This window comes from Eleutherodactylus coqui, chromosome 3, assembly GCF_035609145.1.
Source record: "Eleutherodactylus coqui strain aEleCoq1 chromosome 3, aEleCoq1.hap1, whole genome shotgun sequence".
NCBI classification, from domain to species: domain Eukaryota; kingdom Metazoa; phylum Chordata; class Amphibia; order Anura; family Eleutherodactylidae; genus Eleutherodactylus; species Eleutherodactylus coqui.
In genome coordinates, this window is record NC_089839.1 from 157,921,880 (window position 1) to 157,943,250 (window position 21,371).

Below are 21,371 nucleotides of genomic sequence, written 5' to 3' on the forward strand. Positions count from 1 at the left end.
GACAGAGGCTGGACAAATAGATTTGTTTTCAGTTTTTTCCCACCAACAGGCAGCACTGCGTATATTCAATGAACCTGAGAAGTTTAATAACTGTGCTGTGTCCCTGCTTATGTGTCACAGAACGTGAGGGTAGCAGAGTTATTATAACTCTTGGAGAGCAGGTATTTTTTTTCCCAATTAAGGAAAGCAAATGGCGAACCCAGCAGTAAAGCGTAGCTGGCTGCGTATGATTTAGCAATGTTTTTCACGCAGCTCACACGTCTCCACAGGCGTAAGGACGGACAGAGGCTGGACAAATAGATTTGTTTTCAGTTTTTTCCCACCAACAGGCAGCACTGCGTATATTCAATGAACCTGAGAAGTTTAATAACTGTGCTGTGTCCCTGCTTATGTGTCACAGAACGTGAGGGTAGCAGAGTTATTATAACTCTTGGAGAGCAGGTATTTTTTTTCCCAATTAAGGAAAGCAAATGGCGAACCCAGCAGTAAAGCGTAGCTGGCTGCGTATGATTTAGCAATGTTTTTCACGCAGCTCACACGTCTCCACAGGCGTAAGGACGGACAGAGGCTGGACAAATAGATTTGTTTTCAGTTTTTTCCCACCAACAGGCAGCACTGCGTATATTCAATGAACCTGAGAAGTTTAATAACTGTGCTGTGTCCCTGCTTATGTGTCACAGAACGTGAGGGTAGCAGAGTTATTATAACTCTTGGAGAGCAGGTATTTTTTTTCCCAATTAAGGAAAGCAAATGGCGAACCCAGCAGTAAAGCGTAGCTGGCTGCGTATGATTTAGCAATGTTTTTCACGCAGCTCACACGTCTCCACAGGCGTAAGGACGGACAGAGGCTGGACAAATAGATTTGTTTTCAGTTTTTTCCCACCAACAGGCAGCACTGCGTATATTCAATGAACCTGAGAAGTTTAATAACTGTGCTGTGTCCCTGCTTATGTGTCACAGAACGTGAGGGTAGCAGAGTTATTATAACTCTTGGAGAGCAGGTATTTTTTTTCCCAATTAAGGAAAGCAAATGGCGAACCCAGCAGTAAAGCGTAGCTGGGTGCGTATGATTTAGCAATGTTTTTCACGCAGCTCACACGTCTCCACAGGCGTAAGGACGGACACAGGCTGGACAAATAGATTTGTTTTCAGTTTTTTCCCACCAACAGGCAGCACTGCGTATATTCAATGAACCTGAGAAGTTTAATAACTGTGCTGTGTCCCTGCTTATGTGTCACAGAACGTGAGGGTAGCAGAGTTATTAACTGTGGCAGAGCAGGTATTTTTTTTCCCAATTAAGGAAAGCAAATGGCGAACCCAGCAGTAAAGCGTAGCTGGCTGCGTATGATTTAGCAATGTTTTTCACGCAGCTCACACGTCTCCACAGGCGTAAGGACGGACACAGGCTGGACAAATAGATTTGTTTTCAGTTTTTTCCCACCAACAGGCAGCACTGCGTATATTCAATGAACCTGAGAAGTTTAATAACTGTGCTGTGTCCCTGCTTATGTGTCACAGAACGTGAGGGTAGCAGAGTTATTATAACTCTTGGAGAGCAGGTATTTTTTTTCCCAATTAAGGAAAGCAAATGGCGAACCCAGCAGTAAAGCGTAGCTGGCTGCGTATGATTTAGCAATGTTTTTCACGCAGCTCACACGTCTCCACAGGCGTAAGGACGGACAGAGGCTGGACAAATAGATTTGTTTTCAGTTTTTTCCCACCAACAGGCAGCACTGCGTATATTCAATGAACCTGAGAAGTTTAATAACTGTGCTGTGTCCCTGCTTATGTGTCACAGAACGTGAGGGTAGCAGAGTTATTATAACTCTTGGAGAGCAGGTATTTTTTTTCCCAATTAAGGAAAGCAAATGGCGAACCCAGCAGTAAAGCGTAGCTGGCTGCGTATGATTTAGCAATGTTTTTCACGCAGCTCACACGTCTCCACAGGCGTAAGGACGGACAGAGGCTGGACAAATAGATTTGTTTTCAGTTTTTTCCCACCAACAGGCAGCACTGCGTATATTCAATGAACCTGAGAAGTTTAATAACTGTGCTGTGTCCCTGCTTATGTGTCACAGAACGTGAGGGTAGCAGAGTTATTATAACTCTTGGAGAGCAGGTATTTTTTTTCCCAATTAAGGAAAGCAAATGGCGAACCCAGCAGTAAAGCGTAGCTGGCTGCGTATGATTTAGCAATGTTTTTCACGCAGCTCACACGTCTCCACAGGCGTAAGGACGGACAGAGGCTGGACAAATAGATTTGTTTTCAGTTTTTTCCCACCAACAGGCAGCACTGCGTATATTCAATGAACCTGAGAAGTTTAATAACTGTGCTGTGTCCCTGCTTATGTGTCACAGAACGTGAGGGTAGCAGAGTTATTATAACTCTTGGAGAGCAGGTATTTTTTTTCCCAATTAAGGAAAGCAAATGGCGAACCCAGCAGTAAAGTGTAGCTGGCTGCGTATGATTTAGCAATGTTTTTCACGCAGCTCACACGTGTCCACCGCCCGTAAGGACGGACAGAGGCTGGACAAATAGATTTGTTTTCAGTTTTTTCCCACCAACAGGCAGCACTGCGTATATTCAATGAACCTGAGAAGTTTAATAACTGTGCTGTGTCCCTGCTTATGTGTCACAGAACGTGAGGGTAGCAGAGTTATTATAACTCTTGGAGAGCAGGTATTTTTTTTCCCAATTAAGGAAAGCAAATGGCGAACCCAGCAGTAAAGCGTAGCTGGCTGCGTATGATTTAGCAATGTTTTTCACGCAGCTCACACGTGTCCACCGCCCGTAAGGACGGACAGAGGCTGGACAAATAGATTTGTTTTCAGTTTTTTCCCACCAACAGGCAGCACTGCGTATATTCTATGAATAATAACTGTGTTGTGGCCCTGCCTATACAATTCTTTCCCTGCAGTATCAATGGAGGGTGGAATGCTCTGCAGAGGCGATTTTGAGAAGCCCAAAAAAAATGCAGCACAGCTAACAGCAGCCTGGACAGTACTGCACACGGATAAATATGGCCCTAGAAAGGACCGTTGAGGTTCTTGAAGGCTACACTCACTCCTAACACTCTCCCTGCCTATGCAGCACTTCTGTCCCTAATGCCAGGTGCAACGCTCTGCAGAGCCGATTTTGAGAAGAAAAAAAAATCCCACTGCTAACAGCAGCCAACACACAGCTATCAGTGGCCCTAATAAGGACCTTTGGGGGTCTTGAAGCCTACACTAACTACCAATTCTTTTCCTACAGCAGCTCCGGTACAAACAGCACTGTCCCTCATCTAACTCACACCGCATCTGAGGCGAGCCGCGGGAGGGGCCGACTTTTATATTAGGCGAACACCTGATCTCGCCAGCCACTCACAGCAGGGGGGTGGTATAGGGTTTAAATGTTGCAGGGGGAAGTTGTAATGCCTTCCCTGTCTTTCAATTGGCCAGAAAAGCGCGCTAACGTCTCAGGGAAGGAAGTGAAAGTAACCAGAACACCGCATGGTGTTCGTCACGAATAACGAACATCCCGAACACCCTAATATTCGCACGAATATCAAGCTCGGACGAACGCGTTCGCTCATCTCTAGTTTCATCCCATTGCTTGTAGTCTTTCCTTGTGCAAATGAGAATAGGGCTGCACTGTGACAGCCCTTCAGATATTGATGACCTATCCTGAGGATACATCATCAATAGTATTCTCCCTGGAAAACCCCTTTAAGTGTATATACCATAGGGATGTTTAAACACTTTTTATGTTGTAATATAGTACCACCAGGATGAAAGAAAAATCAAAGTTGAGCATTTAGAGCAGATGCCCTTTAGTGCAGCCCTAACTTTTGGGGTGTAGGCATGATTATGTCAGTACCAATAGATCAGAAAGACAAAGATGTAAAAAACTGAAGCAGGAAATGGAGTGCTGTCATTAGATGGCAGAACAATCTCTCTTCAAGCACTGATTATGGATATTAGGGCCCCTTCACATGATCGTTTTTGCACGTGTATTTATGCAAGTAAAATTTGCACACACAACACCCATAGAATAAAACCCATTGATTTTAATGGGCTCATCCTTATCACTCTTTTTTGCGCAATATTTTGCACGCACAAAAAAAAATCCACAGCATCTTTGAACGAGTGCCTATTCATAGTGAATGGAGGCGGGAGGAACAGATCTCCGATGCACTCTGCCTCTACTTACTGAACAATTACTGCTCCTGTGTAAAATCACAGGAGCGACAGACATGCTGTGTAAAGCCACACTTAGGGCTCCTTCACATGGGTAATTTTGCATGTGCAGACAATAGAACCCAGTGATTTCAATGTGTTCCTTCACTTTTGCATTTGTGCATGCAAAATTCAGTCTCATGAAAAAATATTGTGCACATTTGCGCATCCAAGACCCAATAGGAGTTTATGGCGGAGCGCAAATCTGCACCCTGTCTGCACAGAAACATGCATGTAACTGCGTGATTTAGCAGTGTTTAATTCGCCAATGTGAATAGCCCAGCAGCGGAAAAATGTACAGAAATTAGTACAAAAACGCTGTTGAGAAGACACAATAGCGCTCTATTCAAAGTACAATTATGTCACGCCCTTGCAAGCGTTTACACGTTACAATCGTCTGCAGGAACTCTTAGGGCGATGTTACACGTGCATATGCATAAATACTGCAGTTGTGCATGTACGAGGTTTGGAGAGAGTTAGATTCAGGGTTTTCCGTGTGTCTGTGCATATGACTGTAATTTTTGCGCACATGGGGCAGTTCACAAAGCGTGAACAAAAACATGTGTAAACATGCTCGTGTGACGACGCCCTTATTCTCTGCCCCTTCCCTTTCATGTAATCCGGCCCTGTTTGAGGATGTGGTTTCGTACCTCATCGATGGGATTAGGTGGAAGCATGGAGGCTCAGAAGTTAGCAGTGTTGTCTTGTAGTCTAGGGGTCCTGGGATTAAACCCAGTCAAGGGCAATATGCGGATGGAGTATACATCCTTCCTACAGGTAGTCAGGGTTTTCATCCAAATTCTAAAAACATATTGATAGGCTAATTGGCTTCTTATGAAACTGTCCCTAGTGCGTGAGACTGGGGACAAGGACTGATGGTTAACCATCTCCATCCAGGACTGCAGAATATGTTGGTGCTATATAGTTTATCAGTGACAGTCAGATTCATACAGTTTTTGCATTGTTGATTGAATCATCTTTTCATTTTAATAGTAACTAGTATTCTTTCATACTAGTTTTTCCTGGTCTTTTTTCATCAGGCTTGTTTGTCCTGGGATTTGTGCAGCATTAATTACTAAACACATTAAAGTAGAAACATCTGACAACTGATTAAACTGAAAAAGATTAAATGCTCTCAGATCCACCATTTACAAGCTATTTATCCCTCGTAATTAAATATTGATTTTTACTTGGCACCTCTTAGCACTAGTATTTAACCCTGACTAAGAGGTAATGATTAGGTCATAGCAGAGAAAGAGTGTTTCTGACCATAATAGTCTTACTGTATCTTGTTGGCAAGTGAAATTACTTATAAAAATCTAAATCATTGGCCTACATATACTCCTCCTTAACCCTCCCACTGATTATCCCCAGCTATGTTTGCTCAACTGGAAAAAGACATTATAGTTTTTAACTAAAGGGCCATTTACACAGGATGATTATCGCTCAAAACGAAACTGAGCAATAATTGTTCAGTCTAAATACAAAAACAGGTATTTACTATTCGTTCACTTGTTGTTATCGCTGTCTTTCAGTCAGCATAAAAATTACGAATTACAGGTTTGACGTTCAGTGTAAACGCTCCCCGCTCAGCGCTTCACATAGAAGTTGAAGCACTGAGCGAGAAGTCAGTGAGAAGCCCACCATCCAGCGGTGAAGTCTAAACGCTCTGCGTACAGTCATTTAGATGAGTCTTGTCCTGTGTAAAAGTGAAAAAACAGTTCATTTCACTTGAAATGGTTGTAGCTTTGGTTCTATCAAGGCTACAGCCACACTTTTGTTCTTGTTTAAAGCTGACTGCGGTATTTAAGCAACTTTACAGACATTTAAAAAAAATAAAGTTTTTTGAATGTTAAAGAAAATAAAAAAACACACATAATTGGTATCCCCACATGTGCAGCAGCATGTACTATTTATCTCATCTTCCCACAGCAAAGCAGAAAAAGGAGAAAACATTAGTGCCGACGCAGGATCACCACTCCAACAGGTTAATATCAAATTTGTATTGAATCGTAGGGAAACATGTTTCATAGTTGAACTGGCTTCTTACATAGACAAATCACAGTGGAATTGGTAAAGGTTTTTTAACATGGCCCAATTATGGAGCATAGTTCTTGTTATATCTTCCATTGGGAATTTTCCAAGTGGGCCAACCTCTCTTGTGATTACACACTGGGCTGGAAGCTGTGGAACGTTATTCAAAGGGTCACCTGCTACCACTGAAAAAAAACTAGAAGATTCCTGCACTGTGTATAACTAACTACGCTGAGCCAACAGATTGAGAGCCAGCGAAGAGCTTCAAGAAATATAATTTTTTGGTCTAGAAAGCATAAAAAAATAACATTTCAGTTATTACATAAGGAGATGATATCATTATAAATATGTATTGAAAATGGTAAGCCAAATCAAGATACAGTTGCATAGAAAAGGACACAGTGTTCACAAATGATCAATATTAGCCTACAATTTTCCTCAAGTTGTTATGGAACCGTAAACATTGCACAGGAATAACCCAGCAGTTAAAATGGCTTTTATACCTTAATATCAATCCAATGGATATAGACTGTCGATGACCAAATCACTGGATCCAGGAAGGTGCAGGAAAGAAGCGTATCTTCATCCGCTGGCATTTCTTCGCACTAACTGCAAAACAACTTATTGGTTGGTAGTAAAAAATGCAATCTCAAAATCAGGCCTTTCAGCTTTCTGATACATGATGATTGCATAGTCCACTTTTACGATGGGCCATTTGTGGAATATACTGGACACCCAGCAGGATTTTGGTGATTTTTAAACAAAATCGCTCATCATTTTCCAGTGGCAAACAAAAGCTTCAACAACACCAATTTTCTGGCCTAGAAGATATAATGTCAAAAGATTGACTCAGTTGATATAAATAAGGAAAAGATTTTGAGACAAATAAAGGCACATTAATACTTACTTTGACTTGGTGTTCTCAAACGTTAACTGTAGGCCTCAAATTTTCTTCAAATAGCTTCTTATGCAATCCAAGCTTAATAGAAGGTCCAAAATAGCTTCTAATACCGAAAGGAGAAATAAGCTGCTTCAAAAGACAAGGATGAATTATTCCATGGTTCGGCAAAAGTGCATCAACCATACCATGGCTCATGCAACACGCAATGAATCAACACCCATAGCTCTCTGTGCAAACACATCATTTCACAGCACGGCAGTAAAAGCAATTCTTGACCGGCGCTTTTACTGCATGTATGAGTGTGAAATGTGTGAAAATTGCACAGGCATTACCCAGCAGTTAAATGGCCTTCTTACCTTAATATCAATCCGAGCAGACCGGTGTGGAATGCCTATTGGATATAGACTGTCCATGACCAAATCACCGGGGCCCGGAAGGGGCAGGAAAAAAGCGTATCTTCATCCGCTGGCATTTCTTCGCACTAACTACAAAACAACTTTTTGGTTAGTAGTAAAAAATGCAATCTCAAACTCAGGCCTTTCAGCTTTGTGATACATGATGATTGCATAGTCCACTTTTAAAGATTTTTTAGGTGTGATAGGATGGGCTAAATGTGGAACATATTCACCACCCAGCAGGATTTGGTCTTCTTTCCACAAAATCAACCATCAATATCGACAGTCAAATAAGAGCTTCAAGAACACCAATTTTCTGGCCTAGAAGACATAATAAGAAAAGATCGAGTCAGTTGAAACAAATAAGTAAAAGATCTTTATAGAAAGGTATGTAAAAACTTGGGACAAATAAAGGCACATTAATACTTACGTTGACTTGGTGTTCTCAAACGTTAACTGTAGGCCTCAAATTTTCTTCAAATAGCTTCTCATGCAATCCAAGCTTGATAGGAGGTCCAAATAGCTTCTAATACCGAAAGGAGGAATAAGCTGCTTCAAAAGATATGGATGAACCATTCCATGGCTCCGCAAAAGTGCATCAACATTGCCTTGGCTCATGCAACACGCAATGAATCAACGCCCGTAGCTCTGTGCAAACACATCATTTCACACACGGCAGTAAAAGCAAATCTTTGACAGGCGCTTTTACTGCATGTATGAGTGTGAAATGTGTGAAAATTGCACAGGAATTACCCAGCAGTCAAATGGCCTTCTTACCTTAATATCAATCCGAGCAGACCGGTGTGGAATGCCTATTGGATATAGACTGTCCATGACCAAATCACCGGGGCCCGGAAGGGGCAGGAAAAAAGCGTATCTTCATCCGCTGGCATTTCTTCGCACTAACTACAAAACAACTTTTTGGTTAGTAGTAAAAAAAGGCAATCTCAAACTCAGGCCTTTCAGCTTTGTGATACATGATGATTGCATAGTCCACTTTTAAAGATTTTTTAGGTGTGATAGGATGGGCTAAATGTGGAACATATTCACCACCCAGCAGGATTTGGTCTTCTTTCCACAAAATCAACCATCAATATCGACAGTCAAATAAGAGCTTCAAGAACACCAATTTTCTGGCCTAGAAGACATAATAAGAAAAGATCGAGTCAGTTGAAACAAATAAGTAAAAGATCTTTATAGAAAGGTATGTAAAAACTTGGGACAAATAAAGGCACATTAATACTTACGTTGACTTGGTGTTCTCAAACGTTAACTGTAGGCCTCAAATTTCCTTCAAATAGCTTCTCATGCAATCCAAGCTTGATAGGAGGTCCAAAATAGCTTCTAATACCGAAAGGAGGAATAAGCTGCTTCAAAAGATATGGATGAACCATTCCATGGCTCCGCAAAAGTGCATCAACATTGCCTTGGATCATGCAACACACAATGAATCAATGCCCGTAGCTCTGTGCAAACACATCATTTCACAGCTCGGCAGTAAAAGCAAATCTTTGAGAGGCGCTTTTACTGCATGTATGGATGTGAAATGTGTGAAAATTGCAGAGGAATTACTAAGCAGTTAAATGGTCTTCTTACCTTAATATCAATCCGAGCAGACCGGTGTGGAATGCCTATTGGATATAGACTGTCCATGACCAAAGCACCGGGGCCCGGAAGGGGCAGGAAAAAAGCGTATCTTCATCCGCTGGCATTTCTTCGCACTAACTACAAAACAACTTTTTGGTTAGTAGTAAAAAAGGCAATCTCAAACTCAGGCCTTTCAGCTTTCTGATACATGATGATTGCATAGTCTACTTTTAAAGATTTTTTAGGTGTGATAGGATGGGCCAAATGTGGAACATATTCACCACCCTGCAGGATTTGGTCTTCTTTCCACAAAATCAACCATCAATATCGAGAGTCAAACGAGAGCTTCAAGAATACCAATTTTCTGGCCTAGAAGACATAATAAGAAAAGATCGAGTCAGTTGAAACAAATAAGTAAAAGATCTTTATAGAAAGGTATGTAAAAACTTGAGACAAATAAAGCACATTAATACTTACGTTGACTTGGTGTTCTCAAACGTTAACTGTAGGCCTCAAATTTTCTTCAAATAGCTTCTCATGCAATCCAAGCTTGATAGGAGGTCCAAAATAGCTTCTAATACCGAAAGGAGGACTAAGCTGCTTCAAAAGATATGGATGAACCATTCCATGGTTCCGCAGAAGTGCATCAACCATGCCATGGCTCATGCAACACGCAATGAATCAACGCCCGTAGCTCTGTGCAAACACATCATTTCACAGCTCGGCAGTAAAAGCAAATCTTTGACAGGCGCTTTTACTGCATGTATGAGTGTGAAATGTGTGAAAATTGCACAGGAATTACCCAGCAGTTAAATGGCCTTCTTACTAGAGATGAGCGAACGTACTCGGTAAAGCACTACTCGTCCGAGTAATGTGCTTTATCCGAGTACCTCCCCGCTCGTCCTGAAAGATTTGGGGAGCGCCGCGGAGCGGGGAGCTGCAGGGGAGAGCGGGGAGGAACGGAGGGGAGATCTCTCTCTCCTTCTCTCCCGCCCGCTCTCCCCTGCCCCCCGCCGCAACTCACCTGTCAGCAGCGGCGCTCCCCGAATTTTTCAGGACGAGGGGGAAGGTACTCGGATAAAGCACATTACTTGGACGAGTAGTGCTTTACCGAGTACGTTCGCTCATCTCTACTTCTTACCTTAATATCAAGCCTGGGAGACCAGTGTGGAATGCCTATTGGATATAGACTGTCCATGACCAAATCACCGGGGCCCGGCAGGGGCAGGAAAAAAGCGTATCTTCATCCGCTGGCATTTCTTCGCACTAACTACAAAACAATTTTTTGGTTAGTAGTAAAAAATGCAATCTCAAACTCAGGCCTTTCAGCTTTCTGATACATGATGATTGCATAGTCCACTTTTAAAGATTTTTTAGGTGTGATAGGATGGGCTAAATGTGGAACATATTCACCACCCAGCAGGATTTGGTCTTCTTTCCACAAAATCAACCATCAATATCGACAGTCAAATAAGAGCTTCAAGAACACCAATTTTCTGGCCTAGAAGACATAATAAGAAAAGATCGAGTCAGTTGAAACAAATAAGTAAACGATCTTTATAGAAATGTATGTAAAATTTTGAGACAAATGAAGATACATTAATACTTACTTTGACTTGGTGTTCTCAAACGTTAACTGTAGGCCTCAAATTTTCTTCAAATAGCTTCTCATGCAATCCAAGCTTGATAGGAGGTCCAAATAGCTTCTAATACCGAAAGGAGGAATAAGCTGCTTCAAAAGATATGGATGAACCATTCCATGGTTCCGCAAAAGTGCATCAACATTGCCTTGGCTCATGCAACACGCAATGAATCAACGTCCGTAGCTCTGTGCAAACACATCATTTCACAGCTCGGCAGTAAAAGCAAATCTTTGACAGGCGCTTTTACTGCATGTATGAGTGTGAAATGTGTGAAAATTGCACAGGAATTACCCAGCAGTTAAATGGCCTTCTTACCTTAATATCAATCCGAGCAGACCGGTGTGGAATGCCTATTGGATATAGACTGTCCATGACCAAATCACCGGGGCCCGGAAGGGGCAGGAAAAAAGCGTATTTTCATCCGCTGGCATTTCTTCGCACTAACTACAAAACAACTTTTTGGTTAGTAGTAAAAGAGGCAATCTCAAACTCAGGCCTTTCAGCTTTCTGATACATGATGATTGCATAGTCTACTTTTAAAGATTTTTTAGGTGTGTTTGGATGGGCCAAATGTGGAACATATTCACCACCCTGCAGGATTTGGTCTTCTTTCCACAAAATCAACCATCAATATCGAGAGTCAAACGAGAGCTTCAAGAATACCAATTTTCTGGCCTAGAAGACATAATAAGAAAAGATCGAGTCAGTTGAAACAAATAAGTAAAAGATCTTTATAGAAAGGTATGTAAAAACTTGAGACAAATAAAGCACATTAATACTTACGTTGACTTGGTGTTCTCAAACATTAACTGTAGGCCTCAAATTTTCTTCAAATAGCTTCTCATGCAATCCAAGCTTGATAGGAGGTCCAAAATAGCTTCTAATACCGAAAGGAGGACTAAGCTGCTTCAAAAGATATGGATGAACCATAGACTGTCCATGACCAAATCACCGGGGCCCGGAAGGGGCAGGAAAAAAGCGTATCTTCATCCGCTGGCATTTCTTCGCACTAACTACAAAACAACTTTTTGGTTAGTAGTAAAAAATGCAATCTCAAACTCAGGCCTTTCAGCTTTCTGATACATGATGATTGCATAGTCCACTTTTTTTTTTTTTTTAAACATATTTTATTAAAGTTTATCAATATTTATCACAAAACAGATTTTCCCAGACCTATTACAAAGAAGAATATCAACATACGGTAGCGGCAGAGTTAACAAGTTGTCTTGAGAAGGGACTGTGTCTGTCGCATCCTGGTCCGAGGCGAATGTATATGATATAACATTGGCAATAACAATAACTTATATTTATTATACTATAAACTAGTAAAACCTTTCTCTCGGCACTGCAAATGAGGCGTCGCGAACCCAAGTAGGGTTGGCGTCTCTTTACCATGTGGTGTAGATGTAACATCCAGTGCCACATATCCGTGGGAGAGAAAGTAAACAAAATTAACTTCTGACCAATTCTTGTGGGTAGGGGAATTGGTAGGGGGGGGAATTGGGAGAAATTAGGTAAGCAGGGGGGGAGTAGAGGGTGGAGCGGTCCAGTTATATCTTAGTCAGGACTGGTGGGGTGTCCCTTGTCATGCAGCGTTTGAGTTATTACTTCTTCCCTAGCGAGGCACTCACCACCATGACCAGGTCCTCCTCTCCAATTAGTGTAAGAAGCCGTAAGATGCCGCGGAGCCGCCCGGGGTCCCTCCTTATAAGCGACTATACCAAGTTCTCAACTCCAGGGAGATCACACCTCAAACATCCAATGGGGGCCGGTATATGTTAAGGGGATTTCAGTTCTTTAGGTCCCCTAGGTTTGTCGTTCCTGTGTTACAAGTCTCCACCTATTTTTCTCTCTCAGTCTCTCTTTACTGTGACCTAAAGCTCCTGTAATTATTGCATTAATTTATTTGTCTCCAGGGGTGCCATATTTTGATGAATCCCTCGTGTGAGTCCGTGTGCCAGCTATGTAACTCCTCCATATTATAGATTGCCTCGACTTTGGTTTTCCAAAGTGCTAGTGTAGGTGGAGCTTTCTGCAGCCAGAGGGAGGGTATCAATGCTTTGGCTGCATCTAGTAGGAATGCCATTAATCTATCTCTAAGGGGATGGAAGTTAGTTGAGGGTCTCCAGAGGAAGAGGATCTCTGGAGTGATTTGAAAGTTAGGTCTTAGCATGCGTAAGACCTCCTCCACTTCCCTCCAAAATGTAGATAGTACACCACACTCCCACCAAATATGGTTGTACGAGCCTGTTGCCACCCCACATCTCCAACATTTGTCCTGTGTCGCAAGTTTGTGTGTGTATAACCATTGTGGCGTCCTATACCATCTAGCTAAGACTTTATAATGGCTTTCTTGAAGCAAAATACACGGAGACAGGCCAAATGAGGTCCGTAGGATCAGCTTTGTGTCGGATGTGGTGAGGGTTATTTTTAGTTCTTTTTCCCACGATGTTAAGAACGCCGGTTTGTAGGAGGCTGTGGGAGCGACGAACCTGTTGCGAATGCAGGAGATGGAGCTATTGCTTGGGTGATTTTTAAGGGTCTTTTCAAAGGGAGTCTCAGGTCTCGTTGATCTCGAGATTCTCTGAAATTCGCCTAGGGTTTGTGTTATCTGGGCTTTTTGTAGGAAAGAGAAAGGCAGTTGTGGCGTCAGTTTTTCCAGAATCTCTGCTGGCTTACTGTTAGAGTGTGTTAGTAAGTCACCAAAGTTAAATGGAGCAAATATCTTCCATAGTTTTCTGGAAACACTATCTGATGGTCGGTTTAGGTATCTGTTGATGGTGCTCAATGGGGCTAATGGAGGGGGGTCCGGCGCCAAAGAGCGTCTGTAGTTGTCCCAAACCTCGCATGGGCCCCTCAGGAGCGGGTTGAAATTTTTAGACCTGTAGCCATTTTTGGTTGGGAACCAGAGTTCCTCTAGGAGTGGTTCTCCCTCACATCCCCTAGCTAGTGCGCATAGGGTATCGTCTCCCTTGGGGGACACCAGGTCAAGCCAGTACCTAAGTTGAACTGCCTGGAAAAAATCGTGGACGCATGGGAGCCCAATCCCTCCTTCGTTCCTCCTTTTGATCATAAGACTAAAGGCCAGACGAGGTCTTTTTTGTCTCCAGGTATACCCCGAAAAGGCAGAATGTATAGCTTTGAAGAACGCCTGGGGTAAGTGGATAGGGAGCATTCTAAGTTTGTACAAGATTAAAGGGAAGACATATGCCTTTAAAATATTTTTCCTGCCTATCCAGGAAGCGCACGGGATATCATATTTCTGTAGTAAGAGTTTAATCTGCGACAATAAAGGGACAAAATTGGCGCTGTATAGGTCGTTAATGTTCTTGGTAATTTTGACACCCAAGTAATCTATGGATGTGTCTGACCCCTCGAAGGGTGAGCTGGACTTAAGCTGGTTCCACCGTGCTGGGGGAATCGATACGTTGAAAATGGTAGATTTTGTAAAATTTATCTTGAAGTTAGAAATGGCTCCGAAGTTATCTAGTAAGGTGACCAGGTTGGGGATTCCTGTTTCTGGTTCAGTAATTAAGAACATAATGTCATCCGCAAAGGCTGCCGCACTCAGACTAAATGCGTCCCCCTCCAGGCCTCTAATGGTGGGGGACGATCTAACCATCCTCAACAATGGTTCTAGTGTGAGAATGAAGAGGGACGGCGAGAGCGGGCAGCCCTGGCGGGTGCCGTTTCTGATGTCAAATGGGGGGGAGAGTAAATTGTTTATCTTTAGTCTCGCATAGGGTTCTTTATATAAGGAAAAGATGGCGGTGATAAAGCTAGGTGGGAAATTTAAGTGGCTCAGAACTCTTTCCATGTAAGTCCAGCTCACCCTATTGAACGCCTTTTCGGCGTCGGTGCCAACTAGAGCCATTTCTATTATGTGGGTCTGCGCATATCTAATGGCGTGAAGCAGTCTGTAGCAGTTGTCCTTGCCCTCCCTTCGCTTGACAAAGCCAGATTGTTCTTTGTCTATCAGACGTGGTATTATGTCTTCCAGCCTTTTTGCTAGGAGTTTTGCCCAGAACTTAATGTCCACGTTAATAAGGGAGATGGGCCTGTAACTGCCACAGAGCTCCGGGTTTTTAGTTTCCTTATGAATAAGCGTGATGTGCGCCTCTTGTGACTGTTTTGGGAGTTGTTTGCCTGTCATGAGAGCATTTATCACGTCTCTCAGTTTGGGGGCCAGCGTGTCTATAAATGTTTTATAATATATTGCTGGGAGGCCGTCCAGGCCAGGGCTCTTGCCTTTAGGGCTGTTCTTAATTATGTCTTCCACTTCTTTTAAGGAAATGAGTTGTAGCAAATTTGTTGCCTCTGAATTCCTCAACTTTGGGAGATTAGCGGATGTAAGGAAGTGGTCTATCTGGTCTATGGTATTAACCCGGTCTGTGAGAGAGTCTGATTCTTTGAGCTTATAAAGGTCCACGTAGAACCTTTGGAAGGTCTCTGCAATATCTTTAGATGAGGATTTCGTTGCCCCCAGATGATCTCTAATGGAGGGGATGTGATTCCTGGCCTTGGCTTTCTTAATTAGGGAGGTAAGAAGCTTGCTGCCCTTATTGCCGTGTGCATAGAACTTGTACTGGAGATATAAATGTTTTTTATTGTATTTCGTTTCTAGCAGGCGTTTGAGCTCTCGTCTGAGATCTATCATTTTTTCCATGTTGTTTTTGATCAGGGACAGTTTGTTTAGTTGCTCTAGTTTCGCGATTTGGGTCAAGAGGTTATCTATTTTGAGCTGGTTTTGCTTTTTAAGCTTAGAGCCTAGAGAGATGAACAAGCCTCTCATGTATGCCTTTTGGGCCTCCCACGTAACCGGGGGTTCAACGTCTCCTGTTTCGTTAAATAGAAAGAACTCGTTCAGCAAACCTGTGAGGCGGTCCCTCTCTACTTCTGAGTCTAACAAGGATACATTTAATTTCCATATCCATTCTCTATGTCCTTCCGCAATTAATCTGAGATCAATATGTATAGGTGAATGATCAGAGATAGTAATTGCCTCTATTTTGGCTTTCTCTACCTTATTTAGGATCTCCCGGGAGACAAAGATGTGGTCAAGTCTTTGGAATGAATTATGTACTTGTGAAAAGTACGTATAGTCTTTTTCTGAGGGATTAATGGCTCTCCACGCGTCCACGATCTTCATCTCCTGAAGTGTTTTGTGTAATTTTTTGATTTGTCTCTGGGAGATCCATGACCTGCCCTTTGACGAATCTAGCAGGGGATTGAGGAATAAATTAAAATCCCCTCCTAATACAATTGGGCCCTCAGCAAATTCCCTCAGTGTTCTCAGCTGGTCCAGCAACCACTCTACCTGGTTTGCATTAGGGGCATAAAGATTGGCTATTGTTATTTTTGCATTATTAATGGTGCCTTTTATGAAAAGCGTTCTCCCTAGTTCGTCGGAGTATTTAGTTTTCAAAGTGAACGCTATAGAATTATGGATCAGAATTGACACCCCTTTTGAGACGGAGACAGGATGCGTGTTATGGTAGCATTGGGGGAAGTTTTTCCCGGGGAGGTGGCTGTGTTTGTCTGCTTTGAAGTGTGTCTCCTGGAGGAGTAAAATCTTGGTGTTGTATTTTTTGACTAGTTGTGATATGCAGTACCTTTTTTGAGGTGAGTTCATGCCCCGCACATTGAACGATGTGACTCTGAGCGGCTCCGCGGCATCCGATCTCTCCATCGGTTCCTGGGGGGACTGAGTGATGCTTTTATGAGAGCTAGGGAATAAAGACAACAAAGTTAACGGTCGGCGCACTAAGACACTAAGTATGCTGTCCTCTACCATCTCCTGAACCGTATCTCCTGTACCTAGAGTTGTTTATGAACAAGGGGTTGGGATGTGAAGGGGGACGAGGATAGTCAAGGGGAGAAGAGGGGAAGGGGTAGGTAGGTTATACAATTAACAACAAGCAGTCGTTATTTTAAGTAAAGTGAGCAAAACAGCACCTTTCGTGCTGTATGAGATACGGGTGGGCTCCGTATAAGTACAGGAGCACAGTCGTATTCTCCGGGGGGGTAGGAAAAAATTACAGCTGTGGGGTGAGAAAAGTTTAGCTAATGCCTAATCGGGTGAGCACAATAAGGCACAATTATTATTGTGGGGAAGCATAGAAAGGGGGGAGTCAGTCAGAAAGTTACAACCGGCGCCATCTGGCAGCTTTGTCTGGATTCTGTAAAACGGCGAACTTTTCTTCTCGTGCCCGTTGGGAGACCATCTCGGGCTTTGCCAGTGGAACCTTATCAACCTAAGGGAATCAACTGGATCTTTTAGCCACAACTAGAAAATAAACAGAGTCCTTGGCTTTATCTAGCTTCAGGTGGTCCCATCGGTGTTTTCTTCTCTTTGTTTCTTTTTCTGTTTGCTGCGCGGGGATTTTGCGTTAGTGGCTGTAAGCCAGCCGTCTTGCGAAGGTAGTGTGGGCAAGGTCGGGAGCCTTGGTAGCTCCGGTAGGGGGAGCCAGTTGGGGAGGTTTATAGGTTCAAGACCCAAGAAGTGCCAGCTCTCCTGTAAGTCCTCTGGGGATCTTATATTAAAGGGGTTGTCCCGCGGCAGCAAGTGGGTCTATACACTTCTGCATGGCCATAATAATGCACTTTGTAATGTACATTGTGCATTAATTATGAGCCATACAGAAGTTATAAAAAGTTTTATACTTACCTGCTACGTTGCTGGCGTCCTCGTCTCCATGGTGCCGACTAATTTTCACCCTCCGATGGCCAAATTAGCCGCGCTTGCGCAGTCCGGGTCTTCTCCTCTTCTCTATGGGGCTCCGTGTAGCTCCGTGTAGCTCCGCCCCGTCACGTGCCGATTCCAGCCAATCAGGAGGCTGGAATCGGCAATGGACCGCACAGAAGCCCTGCGGTCCATGAAGACAGAGGATCCCGGCGGCCATCTTCAGCAGGTGAGTATGAAGACGCCGGACCGCCGGGATTCAGGTAAGCGCTGTGCGGGTGGTTTTTTTAACCCCTGCATCGGGGTTGTCTCGCGCCGAACGGGGGGGAGGTTTAAAAAAAAAAAAAACCCGTTTCGGCGCGGTTATCTCCTTTAATCCTCTTTCCTTTGTGTGTAATCCCAATTCCGAAAGGGAACAGCCATGCATATTTCATATTTTTGGCTTTTAACTCTTCCAAAAGGGGTCTCAGTAACCTGCGTTTGGTAAGGGTGGAGGGGGAGAGGTCCTGGAAGATCTGGATCGCCACTCCCTCGTACTGCAAGTTCCTGGAGCTACGTGCCGCATTCAAGATGGCCACTGCGTCTGCAAATGACAGTACCCTGCATACAATGTCCCTGGGGGGTTCAGACATGGCCGGTAGTGGTCTGAGAGCCCTGTGGACTCTCTCAATAATGATCTCTGCTGCCCTGTCTTCTCCCAGCAGGTTCGCAAATATCTCCATTACAACTTTCTGCAGGGCTTCAGATGCCCAGGACTCTGGTAGTCCTTTTATGCGGACGTTGTTGCGGCGACTCCTATTTTCTAAGTCCTCCTGCATGAGGATCATCTTGTTAAGCTGGGAGTGCTGCTCCTTCACTACTGCTGCCAGCTCCCCCGAATGAGTGGTGATGGTTGCCGTGGAGTTCTCCAGCTCCTCCACCCTCCTCCCCACGCTCCTTACCTCCTCCTTGATGGCTGTCAGTTCCGCAAGCAGGGGACTCATTGTTGCTGTCAGTAAGTCCCTCATGAAACCCTTTGAAAGAGGTTCGTCTTCTTCTCCCTCCGAGGAGACTTCTCCTTCCCGCGCTGCCGACAGAGCCGCAGCTGCCGCCGGCGCCATCTTGCCCGCCGCATGTGGAGAGCGGGAGCTCCTGTCCTTCAGGAATCTCTGCATGTCCGTTTGTCCCAGAGCTGTACGGGGAGTCGCAGCGTGGTCTCCTACTTTCTCCCTTCCGAGCTTCCCCATTTTTAGTAAGATTGCTGCTGATATGTGCCTTTTCTTGCGCTATGGAGATGGAGCGCGGGCTTTAGGCTTCCATCTCTCTCCGCGATTAGGCTCCGCCCGCATAGTCCACTTTTAAAGATTTTTTAGGTATGATAGGATGGGCCAAATGTGGAACATATTCACCACCCAGCAGGATTTGGTCTTCTTTCCACAAAATCAACCATCAATATCGAGAGTCAAACGAGAGCTTCAAGAATACCAATTTTCTGGCCTAGAAGACATAAGAAAAGATCGAGTCAGTTGAAACAAATAAGTAAAAGATCTTTATAGAAAGGTATGTAAAAACTTGGGACAAATAAAGCACATTAATACTTACGTTGACTTGGTGCTCTCAAACGTTAACTGTAGGCCTCAAATTTTCTTCAAATAGCTTCTCATGCAATCCAAGCTTGATAGGAGGTCCAAAATAGCTTCTAATACCGAAAGGAGGAATAAGCTGCTTCAAAAGATATGGATGAACCATTCCATGGTTCCGCAGAAGTGCATCAACCATGCCATGGCTCATGCAACACGCAATTAATCAACGCCCGTAGCTCTGTGCAAACACATCATTTCACATCTCGGCAGTAAAAGCAAATCTTTGACAGGCGCTTTTACTGCATGTATGAGTGTGAAATGTGTGAAAATTGCACAGGAATTACCCAGCAGTTAAATGGCCTTCTTACCTTAATATCAAGCCTGGGAGACAAGTGTGGAATGCCTATTGGATATAGACTGTCCATGACCAAATCACCGGGGCCCGGAAGGGGCAGGAAAAAAGCATATCTTCATCCGCTGCATTTCTTCGCACTAACTACAAAACAACTTTTTGGTTAGTAGTAAAAAATGCAATCTCAAACTCAGGCCTTTCAGCTTTCTGATACATGATGATTGCATAGTCCACTTTTAAAGATTTTTTAGGTGTGATAGGATGGGGCAAATGTGGAACATATTCACCACCCAGCAGGATTTTGGTCTTCTTTCCACAAAATCGCCCATCAATATCGAGAGTCAAACGAGAGCTTCAAGAATACCAATTTCCTGGCCAAGAAGACATAATAAGAAAAGATCGAGTCAGTTGAAACAAATAAGTAAAAGATCTTTATAGAAAGGTATGTAAAAACTTGGGACAAATAAAGCACATTAATACTTACGTTGACTTGGTGTTCTCAAACGTTAACTGTAGGCCTCAAATTTTCTTCAAATACCTTCTCATGCAATCCAAGCTTGATAGGAGGTCCAAAATAGCTTCTAATACCGAAAGGAGGAATAAGCTGCTTCAAAAGATATGGATGAACCATTCCATGGTTCCGCAGAAGTGCATCAACCATGCCATGGCTCATGCAACACGCAATAAATCAACGCCCGTAGCTCTGTGCAAACACATCATTTCACAGCTCGGCAGTAAAAGCAAATCTTTGACAGGCGCTTTTACTGCATGTATGAGTGTGAAATGTGTGAAAATTGCACAGGAATTACCCAGCAGTTAAATGGCCTTCTTACCTTAATATCAAGCCTGGGAGACAAGTGTGGAATGCCTATTGGATATAGACTGTCCATGACCAAATCACCGGGGCCAGGAAGGGACAGGAAAAAAGCGTATCTTCATCCGCTGGCATTTCTTCGCACTAACTACAAAACAACTTTTTGGTTAGTAGTAAAAAATGCAATCTCAAACTCAGGCCTTTCAGCTTTCTGATACATAATAATTGCATAGTCCACTTTTAAAGATTTTTTAGGTGTGATAGGATGGGCCAAATGTGGAACATATTCACCACCCAGCAGGATTTGGTCTTCTTTCCACAAAATCAACCATCAATATCGAGAGTCAAACGAGAGCTTCAAGAATACCAATTTTCTGGCCTAGAAGACATAATAAGAAAAGATCGAGTCAGTTGAAACAAATAAGTAAAAGATCTTTATAGAAAGGTATGTAAAAACTTGGGACAAATAAAGGCACATTAATACTTACGTTGACTTGGTGCTCTCAAACGTTAACTGTAGGCCTCAAATTTTCTTCAAATAGCTTCTCATGCAATTGAAGCTTGATAGGAGGTCCAAATAGCTTCTAATACCGAAAGGAGGAATAAGCTGCTTCAAAAGATATGGAAGAACCATTCCATGGCTCCGCAAAAGTGCATCAAGATTGCCATGGCTCATGCAACACGCAATGAATCAACGCCCGTAGCTTTGTGCAAACACATCATTTCACAGCTCGGCAGTAAAAGCAAATCTTTGACAGGCGCTTTTACTGCACGTATGAGTATAAAATGTGTGAAAATTGCACAGGAATTACCCAGCAGTTAAATGGCCTTCTTACCTTAATATCAATCCGAGCAGACCGGTGTGGAATGCCTATTGGATATAGACTGTCCATGACCAAATCACCGGGGCCCGGAAGGGGCAGGAAAAAAGCGTATCTTCATCCGCTGGCATTTCTTCGCACTAACTACAAAACAACTTTTTGGTTAGTAGTAAAAAATGCAATCTCAAACTCAGGCCTTTCAGCTTTCTGATACATGATGATTGCATAGTCCACTTTAAAAATTTTTTTAGGTGTGATAGGATGGGCCAAATGTGGAACATATTCACCACCCAGCAGGATTTGGTCTTCTTTCCACAAAATCAACCATCAATATCGAGAGTCAAACGAGAGCTTCAAGAATA